This window comes from Rhinopithecus bieti, unplaced genomic scaffold (assembly GCF_001698545.2).
Source record: "Rhinopithecus bieti isolate Rb0 unplaced genomic scaffold, ASM169854v2 scaffold_10654, whole genome shotgun sequence".
NCBI classification, from domain to species: Eukaryota; Metazoa; Chordata; class Mammalia; order Primates; family Cercopithecidae; genus Rhinopithecus; species Rhinopithecus bieti.
The window spans coordinates 1,169,394-1,182,274 of NW_016806688.1; the positions used below are offsets into that span (position 1 = coordinate 1,169,394).

The following is a 12,881-nucleotide window of genomic DNA, read 5'->3' on the forward strand; positions in this document are numbered from 1 at the left end:
GAGTCCAAGTGATCTCATTGTTCAGTTCCCACCTATGAGTGAGAACATGCGGTGTTTGGTTTTCTCTTCTTGTGATAGTTTGCTAAGAATGATGGTTTCCAGCTGCATCCATGTCCCTACAAAGGATGCAAACTCATCCTTTTTTATGGCTGCATAGTGTTCCATGGTGTATATGGAGCACGAGATTTTCAGTACAAGTTGCCACAGAAGGAGGGTTCCAGATTCAACCATGCCCATGTGCAAGGGCGCTGGTCCCTGGCCAGGGCACATAATCAGAGAAGTGATACGGCCATGCCGAGGTATATGTGTGTGCAGAAATGGACACACAGGCTTCAGGAGCATCAGTAACTGACGATTGAGATCATGGTCTTCTTGGAAGGAATAAATGTAAAAATGCTGCTCAGCCCCACAGAGTTGGGGTGACTCCACAGGGCGAAGGCGTGGAGGGGTGGCATCTTCAGAGGTGCTGCCCTGCAAAGGCTGAAGGTGGCATCCCATAGGCTTTATAGAGCAGGTCGAGAAGCTCCCTCTTCTCATCTTCTGGGAGGAAACTAGATTTGGCTGCATTGATGTTCAGCCTCTTAAACTCCTCTTCAGTAAAGCCCATGTCCCATTTGGTCATCTGGTAATCAGTGTCCAGGGTGTACTTGAAGATGAGTGGGTCATCTGTGTTGAGTGAGTAGTTAGCTTGGTCATTTTTGAGCCGAACGACTGCATGCTCTGTGTCCGGCTTCCAGGCACCAGTGAGGTAGCTGGACCAGGGGCAGATCTCCTAGTGCATGTTTTCCTGCCGCAGCCTGTCATAAAGGGCCTGGTCTTCCAGGGTGTGGTAGCCATGTCCCAGCCTCTCTATCTTGAGTATGTCCACAGCCTCTTTTACTACTTTGGCCGAGCCCATCTCCCCAGCATGGACAGTACAGTGAATGCCGCTCTTCACAGCCTCCTGGTAGGCCTGGACATGTCCAGGCAAGAGGCTGCTTCCTGGGATGGTCTCATCTCCAGCCAGGTCAATGGCCACCACGGTCTACTGCTGGTACTTCTTACACAGTTCCACCACGTCAGGGGACCAATTGGGCTGGTGGTGCATGCAGCACAGGATGGACCAGGCCTTGACCCCGAAGTCTTGCTCCCGCTCCCGCAGGCCCTGGCCCACTAGGGCCACCACCTCGTCTGGGGTGAGGTCCCCTTCAGCCTGGTTCCAGGGGATTGGCTCCACTTTGGGGTTGGCAAGCAGGTGCGGACTGTACCGCACCTCCACGTACACCACGCCCTCTTTGGCCTTCATCTCTATAAACTCATAGGCGATCCTTTTGATAGCCTCCCAGCAGCCAGCAATAACAGGCATGTAGTAGTCAAACTCGGCCAGGAAGTCCGGGAGGGTGAGTAGCTTGTCCATGCCAATGACGTTCAGCAGCCCCTCTGCTGTGTTAGCTGGGAGAGCGATCCCTCTCCTCCTGCCATAGTATAAGATGGTTTCAGGCTTGATGGCTCCGTCTAGGTGGACGTGCAGTTCTACTTTGGGCTTGTCGAAGGCGGGCGTCTGGGTCATGGTGCCCGCGTGTGCCCTGGCGCTGCTCCCTCCGCCGACGCTCGGTGGGTCTCTGCCGGCTCGGTGGCCGCTTGGCTTTCTCTGGGGCCCAACAAATATTCTTAATATAAAAATAGGAAAGTTTGCCTCGTTGGTTTCTTTTTGCAACAATTTTACTAGATCTAAGACCGTGTCTTGCCAGCCTGTGACAGTGAAAAATTAACATTTTGACACACCATACGTCTTCACAAAGGAACTTAGATTTATCCCCATCCTAGCTTATTCATAGTTCCTATGTTTCAGTCACTATGCTGAGTTCCTTATTTACATTATATTTTATGTAATACTTCATAACAACCCTGCAAGATGATCTTTTATAACAGCAGAATCCTCATTTTTACAGGTGTAGAAACTGAGGCTTTGAGAGTGTAAGTACAGAGACAGGTGTTGGCAGTTATGCAGTTTTTGAGCCAAGATGTGGATTCTGGCCTATCTTAAACATTTATATAGACATTTCTGACTTCCAGCACTGCACTAGATACAAGGTTGTGAGGATACAAAGGTGAATAACACATGGTCACTGCCTTTGAGGCACCTAATGTCTTACAGGTAAGAGAGATACAAACACCAATAATTTCAACATAAAACGAAAAGTGCTGAGAGAAAGGCCTGAAGAGTTTTTACTGTGAAACAGCTTTCTTAAGGCAATATGAGATGCTTCATGTGTTTTACCATATGGCAGCATAGCTATAATAACCAGTGGGTAGTGATGATTTCAAGTAAGGATAAATCAAATTCCTTAGGAAATAAAACTAATATATAACTTCAGAAAATAAAACTTCAATTTCTTAGAGCATCAAAGAATTGCATAGAATTGTAAATTCACAGATATAATTGTAAAATTGTAAATTCATAGATGATTAATGGAAAAATCTATTTATTAATTCATTAACAAATGATCATTAAGTACTTGCTCTGGGCCAAGTGATGCGGCAGACTTTGAAGATGCAACGATGAACAAGAAAGACAAGAACCCTGCTGTTACAGAGCTTACCTCAGAGAAACCCAACAGAGCGTGTTAGGTGCTATGGGAAGGGAGTGGAAGGTGCTAGGGAAGCACACAGGCAAAGGTCTAACCTAGGTGTCCTGAAGGAAGTGAGGTCTAAACGGATGTTATAAAGTAGCCAAGCACAAAAGAGAGCTAAGAGCCTTGCGATCTGGAGGCAACCTGTTGTGTAAAAGTCTTGAAAGAAAGTGCTATGATCTGAATGCTGTGTCCCCCTCAAATCCACATATTGAAATCTAATCACCCATGTGATGAGGTTACAAGGTGAGGCCTTTGGGAAGTGACTGGGTCATAAGGGCAGAGTCCTCATGTATGGGATTAGCACCCTTATGAATGAAACAGGCTCCAGAGAGCTGCTTTGCCCCTTCCACTATGTGAGGACATAGTGAGAAGCCCCCATCCATGAACCAGGAAACAGGTCTTCACCTGACATCAAATCTGCCACTGCCTTGATCTTGGACTTCCAAGCCTCCAGAACTGTAAGACATACATTTCTATAGTTTATAAGCCACTCGGTTTATGGTATATTTTGTTATAGCAGCCTGAACAGACTAAGACAGAGAGCACAACAAAAATAAGAACCTGAGAGAAATTTAGTCTGCTTGGAGCCATAGGTGGGAAAAAGAAAATGTTAAAAGGTAAGTAATAGATAGTATCATAAAAAAAAATCTATTTTATTAAAAAGGTTTTGCGCTAATTGTGCATGTAGGAAATAAACCCTTCCAGAGATTCTGCAGGTGGTTCTGCGTGCTAGAAACATCTCAAGTGTTCCCATAAATATAATGCATCAAATTAATATTTTTAGCATTCCTGATTAACAATATATGAAAACATGAACCAAATATAGAGGAGGGGACTGGGACAATCCTGAGACTAAAACTGAAGTGAGCTAAGGATGTAGCTAGAATACACTAGGTGAAGCAGAGGTCAAGACAAAGTGCAAGTATCTGTCCTCACAGCACCATTTATAAGACTCCTCCTTGCTTAATAGGAGGAAACCTCATGTCAATGAAACACATGGCATCCAAGGATAGGGGCATGTGGACACTTGGGTAGAGTTGGAGGAATTTAAACTCAGGACAAAGAGTGAGAAGATGTGGGCCTACACTTGCATGGTAAAGTACAGCGGCTTCCCAGAGTGTAGTGATGCAAGAAACTATGGAGCAGGACTTTCTCTCACTAGTACAGGTATAGCCAGTGAACACTGACTAAATGTCTCTTCTACTTGTCATTGTTACTTCACAGAAAGAGCCCTTGTCTTGGACATAGTGGTTTTTCTAAGTTGACTTGCACTGTTAGCAAATGTGACAGCCTGCTGCCTCAAGTGCTTTTTCTGTCCCTTGCTGCCAACAAGCAGGGTTGGGTGTGCTCAGAGATAATAGGAACAGGAGGCTTCACATCAGCGAGAGTAGTAAGCAGGGTCAAGATCAGAGTATATAGAATCTTACAAACCATGTTGAGGAGTTCATCCTAAGAACAGAAACCCAAAGAATGGTTTTGGTATAGAAATGGAAAAAATGAGAGTTGAATCTTGGATCCCTCTCGTGGTAACAGCTTGAAGGAGGCAAAAGAGTGAAGGGCTACAAGAAGACTCATTAGCAGAATGTTGGAAGTGGTAGAATGATAGTGGTCCCCTCTATACGGGCAACAGTGGGTTGCTGAAAGTGAGTAGATTTAGGAAATAAATCGCAAGTGGCCTGTTGGGGTGTGTGGCATCAGTGATGGCAGAATCCAAGGTTGATAACTAGATGCATGATTTTGGAAACTGGCTTAACAATGTTTAATAGAAAAAAGAATGAGGAAATAGTAGAAAAGGGCCAAGATGGGTGAGCAGGAGAAGGCTGAGATGATGAGTTTTACTTAGAATATGTTGAAATAAGGTACCCATGGGGCATTCAAGGAGATGTGTCTAGTAAATAGTTGGATATGCAGATCTGCAGCTCAGGAGGGAGACCTGGGGTTGAGATATAGACAAATATCTTGCATTAATTTATACACACTTCTAAGCAAAAGAGACAAGTTCAATTTCCAAACATATACACCTTCCTATTTAAGAGAACTTTCTGTTTATATCCCATGTTATCAATCAGAAGTATCTTCATTAATTCTTGTCATACCTGTACTCAACAATCAAAAAATTATAGAAGGAGTACTATTTAATAATGATATCCCTCTAAAATTAAACATTTTAAGTGGCATTAATTCTCTTTTCCATCTTATACAGACTTTCAAGAACAATTATCTGATCAGGAAGTTCAAAAGTTTAGATACTATTTTAACCGCCTTTCTCAATTCAAATTCTTACTTCACCTTTAGCAACAGTCAGGAAAGACACTGCCACTTCATTTCCCCCATAGAGGAAATGATTCCTGAAAAATGCTGCCAAAAAACACCAGTGTGAGAAACCTTAACGAAGTGGCTTTATTCTAGCTCTTGGAAAGCCCACTTTGGTTAGGGGTGTGCAACTTTTCTTGTCATATTCTCCATCTCGAAAGGGCTTTTAACTCAGATATATCACTGCCCAACAGAAAGAAGGGTTGGCAGGCTTTTTAAAAAAACATTACTTGAAATATTTTGTTGCCAGATAACAGCTTAAATACCATTTACTACTCCTCAGTTAAGAAAAAGAAAAAGGAAGGGCTCATTATGGCTTTTCTTCCTCTGAAATGATGCTCTTTAAGACAAGAGCATCTTGTTTGCTTTCAAGTAGCTGGGTCATGCTAATGTTCTGCATGTTCCTGGAGCAGGGAATTCAGCAATAGCACGATAGAAGGCACCTTTCTCCATGTTAACACCAGCTAAAAGAGCACTCCCTCTAAGGAAAGCCTGCAGCAAATTAAAGAGATTAATTTATTGCTCCCTTCCCTCAAATATTCCTGTATATGTCAAATAAATCTAAATATACCCCAGTGCATTTATTGGAAATATTTTCTTGATAGTTTATACATGGACCCCTATTTGCAAAAGACTGACTCAAGAAACTAAGATTTTATTCTATGAAAATAACTTTGCAATACCGAAGTTTTGTCTTTACGAGTGGAAAATATATTTTTAGTCATTATCAACACATAGAATTGTTAGTATTTCACAGAACTCAAAGAAAATCCCCTTCACCCAATCACCATTTGAAGAACGGTGCCCTGATAGTTAAAATTATTTTCCTTAATAATTAATAAGCAAGAATAAGGCTGGTTTCTGATTTGGACATAAGCACACAGTGGAGAAATACACTGTTCCCTTCCCATTTGCACCCGTCTATACCTTCTGTCTCTAAGTAAATTTAAGGGGAGGGTGTCTCACAGCCTGACCCATACAGCAGGGAACGGCCACAATCATTGTTAACCTGACATTAGGAAGAACAGCTGGACAGTTTGCTTCCAAGATAATAAGAACGAAATGGCTAGGCTGGAAGGGGTCTACTCTTTCCATGCCTAGGAAATCATAGCCCCATATCTCTGACTCTTGTAAGGGGTTATCCTGCCACCTCACCCTTCCTCAGAGTCTCTACTCCTTTGAATAAGCATTAGAAATAAACACGATGTGCTCGCTGTCTTTAGGGAAAGTAAACAACAAGGCTATTTAGTTTCTTTTTCATTTCACTTTTGTCAAAGTCTAACTTACATAGAGAATGGTGCATAAATAACAAGTGCACAAGTGAAAGTATTTTCATAAAGTGAACACCTCATACGAACAGCACCCTGATCAAAAAACGAAGTACTGTCAGCACCCCAAAGTCCTTCCTCTCCTCCACTCGCCCATTCACAACCCCCTACAAGGACATATACTAATCTGTCTTCCTACAGCATAGATTCATTTATGATTCATTTAGCCTATTTTTGAACTTTATGTAAATGGGATCATATAGTTTGTATGTCTGTTAATGACTCTTTTTTTTTTTTTGTTTAGACAGTCTCACTCTGTTGCCCAGGCTGGCGTGCAATGACACAATCTTGGTTTACTGCAACCTCTGACTCCCAGGTTCAACTGATTCTCCTGCCTCAGCCTCCCAAAGTAGCTGGGATTACAGGCATGCGCCATCCTGCCCAGCTTATTTTTGTATTTTTAGTACAGACGGGGTTTTGCCACGTTGGCCAGGCTGGTCTCAAACTCCTGACCTCAAGTGATCCGCCTGCTTCAGCCTCCCAAAATGCTTAATTACAATCCTGAGGCACTACACCTGGCCGAATAACTCTTTTCATTTAATATTAGGTTTGTGGGATTCATTCGTATTGTGTGCTTTTGTAGTTTCTTCATTCTTGTTGCCATATGGTATTCCATTATGAATATACCACAATTTATTTGTTCAAATATTGATGGATATTTGGGGCTAATAAACTGTGTTGTTATGAACATTCTTGTACATGTCTTTTATTAAAGGTATGGATTCCTGTCACAGCACCCTTAACCATGAATTTGAGTCCCTTTCCCTTTCTCTTCTCAACTGAGCTCTGATATAACCTTCCTCTGCAAAGACCAGATCCCTTACCGACCTCACAGACATGTGTAGTAGACTTTCACCCTTCTTACCATCTGGTGTCTATTCATCCTTTTCCCAGGAAAATGACCTATTTACAGCCCAAGTATTCAGGTGGAATTTCTTCCCCAGAAGCATGCGGCTTGGGCCTATGCTGGTTAGAGCATCACATTCCTGTTTTATTTTTACAATTTAGATAAAATTCACAGCTGTGTGAATTCACCCACTAAATTCACTGAACTCGATGGTTTTAGTTTATTCAGAGATATGTGAAACCATCCCCACAGTCAACTTCAGAACTTTTTTTTGCCCTTTAGCCATCACTCTCCTACCCACACATCACCCCCAGCCCTGAGCAATCACTAATCTACTTTCTGTTCGTATGGATTTGCTTATCCCAGACATCTCATATAAATGGGATTATATAATATGCGGTCCTTTGTGGCTGTCTTATTTAACTTAGCATAATGGTTTCACGGTTTCAAGTTTCCTTCGTATTGTAGCATCTATCACTAACTACTGTATTTCATTGCATCTTATGGCCAAATAACATTTAATTGTATGGATATGCCACATTTTATGCCACATTTTGCTTATCTATTCAACAGTTGACACACATTTAGGTTTTTACCTTATGATTACTATGAATAATGCATTTGTGTACAAGTTTTTTGTAGCTAGATATTTTCATTTATATTGGTATATACCTAGGAGTAGAACTACTGGGACGCATGTAACTCTATGTATCACCATTTCAGGAACTGCCAGTCCATTTTCCAAAGTGACAGCATCATTTTACATTTTCACCACCAATGTATGAGATATCTAATTTCTTTCCATCTTTGCCAAAAGTTATCGTTATATCTTTTTGACTACAGCCATCTTAGGGGGTGTGAAGAGTTGTTTCTTTGTGATTTTGATTTGCATTTTTCTGATGGCTAATGATGTTGAGAATCTTTTCATGTGTTTTGTCTACTTGTATGTCTTCTTTGGAGATATGTCTATTGAGATTCTTTGCCCATTTTAAAATTGGGTTCATTTGTTTCATTATTGAGTTGTATGGATCTTTGTATATTCTGGATACAAGTTCCATAGGGGATATATAATTTGAAAATATTTTCTCTTATTCCATGGGTTGTCTTTTTACATCTTGATAGCATCCTTTGAAGCACAAAAAATTTTAATTTTGGTGAAAACTAATTTTTTGTTGCTGTTGTTGCTCATGTTTTGGGAATTATACCTAAGAATTCATTGTCCAGTCTGAGCTCATGCACATTTACCCCTGAGTTTTCTTCTTGGAGTTTTATAGATTTATATGTACATACATCTTGGATTTACATCTTTTATCAGTTTTGAGTTAATTTTTCTATATTGTGTGAAGTAAGGGTCCAATTTCATTGTTTTACATGTGGATATACAATCATCCTAGCACCATTTGTTTAAAAAATATTTTTACTGAATAACCTCAGCACCCTTGTTAAATTTGGGTGACCAAAGACATATAGATTTATTTGTAGACTCTCAATTCTGTCCCATTAATCTATATGCTTATCCCTATGTTAGTAACATATGTTTGATTATGGTCACTTTATTGTAAGTTCTGAAATTGGGAAGTTGTGAAATTTGAAAGGCCTTCAACTTATTCTTTTTTTAAAAGATTGTTTTGACTGTTCTGGGTCCGCTGCAATTCTATATGAATTTTGGGATCAGCTCACCAATTTGTACAAAGAAGCCAACTGGCCTAGAGAATCCCAGTTGCAACAGAGATTGCACTGAATCTGTAGATCAATTTGAGGAGCACTATTATCTTACCAAGATTAAAATCTTCCGGTTCATGAACATGGGCTGTTTTTCTACATATGTAGATCTTCCGTAATTTATTTCGGTAATGTTTTATAGTTCTCAGAGTATAAGTCTTACACTTCTTTTGTTATGGTTATTCTTAAATATTTTATTCTTTTAGATGCTATTGTAAATAGAATTATTTCCTTCATTTCAGATCATTTATTTCAATTATATAAAAATATAATTAATTTTTGTACGTTGATCTTGTGCCCTGCAACCTTGATGAAATCATTTATTGTTTTAACAATTTTTGGTGTATTCTTTAAAACTTTCTTTATAAGTTCATGGCCCCTTTTTGCTTTTTTTCTTTTAAAGAAACAATCACAATAAAGAGGGAATCAGATGATCTCAATGTATCATTTTATAACACTTTTCTGGATATGAGAAGGTAACATTTTCTGATCCAGAGGAAAACATGAAAAGGAATTAAGAGGAGAGTGATACATTCCACTTTCAGAGTTGACTGTGCAACTGGGCTGTCCAAAAAGATATCATGCATAATATTTGCTATTACAAATATGTTGTCCCATTTTATATGGCTATCTCATGTACACACTCCAGAGAAACTTAAAATCAACCATAAAATAAAGTGAAAAAGCAAAATCCAAATCAATAAAGATACTTTGGGAAATCTCAAAAAGAATAAACAGAATTTTATTTGCTACACTAAGCAAAGAATCAAGAAAATGTCAACCAGTTCAGAGGACCAAATGGAACTTCTCCGCATGTAGAAAATTCACTCATAGATAGCACGAAACATTTCTCATGCAAAAGGCCTTATATTCCCAAAGTATCCTGTTCTCTTCTTTGTTATTTATCAGCAGTTTTTGAATGTACCATAATTTATCCTCATGTTTCTCAGATACACTGTTTGATGACTTGTAATAAAAGCACTAAAATGATACTACAGTAGACTCCGAGAACATGTATCACCACAACCTGACTTGAATGCTTCCACATAAATCCTAGGTGCTAACCCATACTAAACAGTGCCCACTGCTCCCTGGGCTGGAGACAATCTCAGTGCTGCCCTCTCATGGCAGATGCTGAGAGGGCATAGGTAGGTATTGGCAGCAGTAACCACGCTCCCTTTGCAATTGGGAAAAGCCCTAAAAGGCTGACCAGTATGTTGTGATGTGTAGTAAGACTTTTCATTCTACAGAAAATACATTGGTGACTAAGAAAGCACCATGTATCCTATGAATCCATAATTATTTACATCCTTGGAATATTTTGTGGTCTGCATTGATGTGTATACATTTACCAATTATGTGTTTTCATCAGAGAAGGATTTTGGAATTAATGTACCACAAACACTTATTGCAACTATTCCATCTCCTCAGTCTGTGAGTTCTAAAGCAAAACATCTTCTCATTCAACACTACTGAGGAACTATGTAAAATGTTTACTTAAGTGAGAACTACACTGACATCTAGTGAGGCTAACAATGTGCTAACTGTAAATAACATCTTATTTGCTAAAACACTGATGTTCTGAGAACATATTAATCCATAAGACTGTTCACAATTCCTTATCTCAATAATTATATATTCTGATAATTCTCAACAAATCAATGTGATTAAACTATGAAAAAATTTTCACTAGTAATAAATGTATCTAAATAAGATTTTAAATTACTGAGGAAATAAGAAATATGTAAGAAACATAAGAAAGGTTATTCTTATTTGCAAAATGTAAAATGAAAATTTGAAAATATAATGATTTTATGTGTGTTCACTTTTGAAATGAGATTGATCGCTTCCTTGCTTTCATTTTGTTCAATGTGAGGATGCTCAACTGCTTTGACTAGGTATCAAAGGAATTTATTAAAATCCTAGAGAGAAACCCAAATAATTGGCTCTATTTTTGGCAGACTTGATAAACATTTTATTTAGCAAAAGGATATTTTAATTCTGGGATAACATTAAAAGTTTCTTTGAGAAAGGAATATCCCAACGTATTGTAACCTATAAAATCTTTAAAAATTGTAGCTAAGAATATAAAATTCTGGTTACTATGAATGCTTGTGGTGAAAACACCAAACCTTACTCATGTAATTTCACATCTCAAACAGATTTCAGTATTTACCCTCCCCCATCCACCTTTCCTACATACCAACCACCTGCAACGGATTTCGTAGGATTTTAAAGAGTTTAGATGAACTGTTGGAACATCACCATCTTCGCTTATGAAGCTGCACTGCTGAAAGATGACATTGTGAAAAATAAAGGTTTTTTTCTTTGACTGTGACCTCAATTGCTGAGTTACAAGTGACAATAGGGTGCCTATTAAGTCCTCAGGGAAGGCCCATTTGGCACAGCTGGATACAAGGGTTCCTTGCCTAAAGTTCCCCCCTGCCTCTTCCTGTGCTCCAACCTCCCATGCTACCTGACATCATTACCTACACTTGGCTGACTTCTGGCATAACTCCCCACCCAAAACTCTTTAGGCTCGCGAACACTGCTTCCACAGGGGCGGTGGCAGGTGGGCGGTGTACACAGCAACAGGCCTATCTGGGTCAACACAAGGTCAGTTACCAAGAGATCTCAATTCATGCAGCTCCAAAGTAGATTCAAGGCAAACTTAAAAAATTTTACGATGACTCAGTTTCTGTTGAAGCTTCCAAAAAGATCAAGGGAGAAACTTAAGAGATTTGACAGATTTTAGAAAGGCAATTGGTACAATAAAAAGTTTCTTCTACAGAGGCTTTCCATAACGGCATTGTCTTGAACCAATTTCAAAGGTGAAAAACAAAAATCTAGAAGCCTACCACCTGGGACTGATTTGAAAATGTTTACATTTGTGTGCCATGGCCACATCTCAGGGTTAAAGAAAACCCGAATATAAATAGCGTCTCTTCTAGGCTGGGAGCGGTGGCTCATGCCTGTAATCCCAGCACTTTGGGAGGCCAAGGTGGGTGGATCACGAGGTCAGGAGTTCAAGACCAGCCTGACCAATATGGTGAAACCCTGTCTCTCCTAAAAATGCAAAAATTAGCCTAATGTAGTGGTATGCACCTGTAGTCCCAGCTACTCAGGAGGCTGAGGCAGGGGGAATCGCTTGAACCCAGGAGGCAGAGGTTGCAGTGAACCGAGATCATGCCACTGCAATCTAGCCTGGGCAACAGAGTGAGCCTCTGTCTCAAAAATAAATAAATAAATAAATAAATAAACAAACAAATAAATAGTGTCTTCTATTGATGGCTAATATTTCCTGAGTCCTTCCTATGTGCTGGGTATTGTGCTAAATTGGTAGCACTTATTATCTTACTAAATCTTCCTAATAATTCCAATGACGTAGATACTGTTACTCCTTACACATCATAGAGTGGATTGAAGATCAAACATAATTAAGCAAATTGCCCAAAACCACTGCCAGCAAATGGCAAATCTAAGATTCAAATCCAATTTGTCTCCAAAGACACTGAAGCATTATACCATAATTTTCCACTTCTGGTTCCTATGCCTTCCTAAACTGATTTCTTCTTGTCTTTTACACCACTTCTATATCTCAATATGCTGCTTTCATCTTTCTCTGGTATGAGTTATGAAATCCAAATTTGTCCTTCCTCCCTCTGCACACCTCTTTCTTTCTTTCCTTCCTTATTAACAAACTTTTACTGAGCACTTACTCTATGCTAAAATATCTTCTCAGTGCTGGTCTCCTAAGCTTACACAGTTGTTGGGGGCAGGATCTACATTTTTTCATTGTGCTACACCTTATGCCTGCCAAGATGGGGCTAAATTAAAGAGTGGATATATGGATGATATTTAGAGCAAAATTCTGTTGTCTAGGAACCTCACGGTCTTGGGCCTACAGAGGTGAATTTGGGCACCCTAGTAAATGATACTTCCTGGAGAGAACAAACAAGTTATGGTGAGGGAGGTACGTACAGCTTTGAAGAACTCCCAGCAGCTAGAGGCCCTGGCTACTCAGTTGCATATTTAATTCTCCTCCCCTTCTTTGCA

At 39.7% G+C, this 12,881-nt stretch overlaps 1 protein-coding gene and 1 pseudogene across 1 annotated transcript in view; both read right to left on the reverse strand.

The window, feature by feature from the left end:
* The window catches only part of ST6GALNAC5 (ST6 N-acetylgalactosaminide alpha-2,6-sialyltransferase 5), a 195,671-nt gene that overhangs the window by 152,819 nt on the left and 29,971 nt on the right, over positions 1-12,881 (reverse strand). The gene's annotated exons all lie outside the window — the stretch shown is intronic.
* Positions 134-1,549, reverse strand: LOC108533043 (adenosine deaminase pseudogene; annotated as a pseudogene).